This window comes from Varroa jacobsoni, unplaced genomic scaffold (genome assembly GCF_002532875.2).
Source record: "Varroa jacobsoni isolate VJ856 unplaced genomic scaffold, vjacob_1.0 contig03262, whole genome shotgun sequence".
NCBI lineage: Eukaryota > Metazoa > Arthropoda > Arachnida > Mesostigmata > Varroidae > Varroa > Varroa jacobsoni.
The window spans coordinates 7,373-11,211 of record NW_019214989.1 but is presented as its reverse complement, the minus strand read 5'-3'; the positions used below and the strand labels follow the sequence as shown (position 1 = coordinate 11,211).

The 3,839-nt window shown below is 43.8% G+C and overlaps 1 long non-coding RNA gene across 1 annotated transcript; it reads right to left on the bottom strand.

Annotated features, from left to right (window-relative positions):
• Positions 1-1,164: 1,164 nt before the first annotated feature.
• Positions 1,165-3,160, bottom strand: LOC111272787 (uncharacterized). Its single transcript, XR_002687722.2, has 2 exons — positions 2,663-3,160; positions 1,165-2,117 (listed from the first exon to the last, which is right to left on the bottom strand). It is a non-coding gene; the product is annotated as an uncharacterized LOC111272787 (long non-coding RNA).
• Positions 3,161-3,839: the final 679 nt, after the last annotated feature.

Below are 3,839 nucleotides of genomic sequence, written 5' to 3'. Positions count from 1 at the left end.
CAGAAGAGTGCTCTCTCCGCTGGTTCCACAATTCCGTAGTCTGCGTAAATCAGCTGAAGTGGACAGCTGCTTGGCCGAATAAACGACACGCAAGATAAACCGGACAAGCAAACGCCTCTCAAACTCAAGAGCGAGTTGAACTCCACTTACAAATCAAGCGCGCGGAAACGACGTCCAACCAAGCAGCAAATACATGTTTTGACGATGCCGTCCTGTTGGCGCTGTTCGTACATGGATGTTTGTGCCTGCGAGTCTATTTGTGTCCTGTAGCATAGGCCCGTTGCTAAGCTTCCAAGCCTAGAACATTCTGAGGGGATAGAAAGAGGCTAACCGCTTACACAAATGTATCGATGACAATGAAAATAATGGCAATGCTCACATTGCCATCATTCAAGTAAATTCGTTCGGTTAATTTATGCTCTCTGCTTCCGCATACATAAACTGAAAATGAAGGAGATAGCAGTACCAAACACTACAGCAGATGTTATTTATAAAACAGATTTAGGGACCTTCTAAAAACCGTATAATTTTACGTTTCGGTTCACCGAGTCCCAATAACAGGATTAACGGTTCCCTTATATTATGACAGTGACTCGCCATTGACGTAACTGCCATGAACGTATGGCCGTTATAATAATGATGAGTCGGTTTTTATGCAGAAAAATAGTTAGGCCTTCGGAATATGCTCATAGTATAGAAAAAGTGTAAGGTTTCTGAATCTGAACTTGACCTAGAAATACTTTTTTTGATTGCAAGCTTATCCTGGTTTAAATCGTTTTTGCCTAGACTCGAACACGTTCTAGTCTCTCGCCAAAAGGAAATCCTCGAAAAATTACATAAGCTGTATCTGATAAGACCGACAACTCTCGTAATATGTTTTCCTTAATGGAACAATTAATTACGTTTTATTTTTCAAAATATTTTCTACGTATTATTCCAAAAGTGGTATAATTGTTGTTGTCAAATTACGAGGAAAACCTATATTGATTGAAGTCAATCCGTGTGAGAAAAGGATCTGTTCATACCATGCTTGTAGGAGATTGTTTTGTACTTATGAGAACATGCGATGGCCTAAGCTAGCTAACACTGTTGACTTTTGCAAATCCACCCTAATAATTACCACTTGTAAATTAGGCTAAGAAAAAAAAAATTGAGAAACAAATATATTTTTCCATTAATACATACGTTTATTGAGCCACTTGACATTTGCCACTGATTTTTTTATAGGCCTTAATAACTATTCGGTTTATATCAACCTCTAAACAAATACAGTATATTAAAGTTTTCCGGTTTATTTTACGTAACATGTTCAATTTTTAACTTAGCTTACAATGGGACGCATTGTGTGTATAATGGTACGGTGTTCGTTGAGCTGTTTGCCTAAGCTAACTCTGAGCTCAACAACTTACTACAAGAGAAGCAAAAATCCCTCCTTCCATATGGCAAGGATCTTCCTGTTGAAATCCTAAGAAAAATAAAAAGTCAACCGGAAAAGTGAAAGGAGATGTTTTGTCGGGTGTATTTGGTAGCAGGGTCTTATACGTAGTCACTGTTATATATCGTCTCAAGGTCCTCGATGAGCCGTCCAGGCCATATGTAAATTCGCGACTCGCCTCAATATAGCATTGTGATGTGTTCACGCATCGACACGCGGAAATTAAACTTTCACAGTGTGATTCATTTGCTGAAGATCACATTTACGATCTATGCCTGTATTCCCATGATTAGAAAGCAAAGTACAAAAAGGTCAAACAGGGCTGAAAGCGCCACCGACTAAAGTGAACATTAAACGTTTTAATAGATAAGGATGGCCAGAATTAGAATATACAGATTCTATATATCACAAGGTACACACCGTGAAATAACTAACAGATGCAGGTACTATAATGCTTGAGAGTATTCTTGATCGAAGGGTAATAGGATGGCTAACACGATACGAAACGAAGACACTCGTATGAAGTAACTTTGCCGCCGCTCGGATGTGCTACATACGCCACGGAGTAAGGCTTTCTTCTTTTGTCATCAAGAAACTTCATCGTCAGTTGTCTTTCCATAGTTTCGGATGCGGTCGTAAAGCATTGTATCACTGCAGAGATGCAATCTCTTCATTACGAGACCTGAACACAGTACCACAACTCGTGCCACATTGGGTAGATAAATATAGTTAATAGAAAAGTCCGAGACACCCTTTTTTAATTTTTTTAAGGATTTTTATGCCTTTTTTAATGAAATAAACATTAGAATCATTTCATGAAATGGTCAAGATACCATATTCTAAGACAAAGAGTTTTTTAATTGAGATTACATGGTCGCGAGACTACTCTTGACATTGAAATACGTTACGCATGTGACTGGTACGTCGTCCAGGAGCTATACGGTTTAGTCACGGACGGCCATAACTACAGCGTAGTTTGGTGTTGACAGTGATTAATTACAATGAGTGACTAATACAGACAAACGCGTTTAGATGTGTTTGATAGAATTTTCGGAAATTCAGTGAATGGCCAATTTCACTGCTGAACTGCTTAAATATATTGGACTGGAATACATCCTGTAAGAAGCCTAAAACGTTCCTTTCGCCCGTCAAACTTCAACATTTCAATTAGTACATAAGAGACAAGAACAGCCGATTTGTTTCGTTGTTCATTAATGGCTTACGCACCTATCCCGCGGCGAGTATTCTACCAGGTCCTTTTAATCAACTTCCGTCTCGTACCCGTATTTTCACCTTCTTTCCACTTCTGCTATTATAACTCTTGAACGCACTCATCGTGAGTCGTGTTTACCATTGTTGGCTACGCCATCGAGTCGCCTTTTCGTATAGGACGACATCGGGAAAAGGGATGTAGAGGGAGGAGCGCCTTGTGGTCCACGTGTCGGTTAGGGCACTTGCGCACATGAGTGAAGTTTAATTTAAGCAATCTGCCCCTCCCCAGCGCACGCTCTGGCTTTCCCACTTGGCCTCGCCTACATCTCACAGGCGAGTTCGCGTAGGCTGCGGTGCTATCCGTCGCCTCGTAGTTTGGTTGAACTCGACCACCAACTCAGTTCATCAACTGGATGAAACTAGCTGCCTACACGTCTATGGACGAGACCCGCTTGGTGGTACCACGCTCGCTCGCGAGGCTCATATATGCGCGTGCGCTCACTACGATGCGGCAAGCAAGAGACCACAAAACGAATGAACTCCACGAACGAAATGAGAGGGCTCAGTTGCCGGCGATCTGCTGCTGCCGCCGCTCCCGCCGCCGCTCCTGCTGCTCCCGCCGCCACCGCCGCTCCTGCCGCCGCCACCGCCGCTCCTGCCGCCGCTCGCGCTGCCGCTGCCGCCGCCGCCGCGATTGCTGCCGCCGCCGAAGTCTACTCACGCGCGTTACTTACAAACTGTACACCGATAAGGGATACGGGTATATAATAGTAGTGTAGAAGCGAAGTCCCTGAAGTGACGAACCGTGCGTTTAGTATATGTGTGTGTCTGGGTGAGCGTCATGCGCCAGGCAGCTGCATAGAGAACAGGCACAATTGTGGCTGCTCTGTAGCTGCTGCTGCGCTGAATGGCAACACTTGAAGCGAACAAAGCCTCTTGAAATGTCCCACTTCGGTACCATGCCTGTCCTGCAACGCCCCAGTGCTCTAACCTCAAGCTACCGTCGAACAGCTTGCATTATCCCAGTGCTTTTGTTCTTCGCCTTTGTACTGCGGTTGAGAAATGACGACAGGCAATTCTCCTTGTCCGCTTATTCGTTCTAGCAGGCCGCAGACCCACGCACTCGAGGATACACAGACGTACAGACACAACTTACTGTTGATATTCAGCGCGGATGCCGGCTTTCCTATCA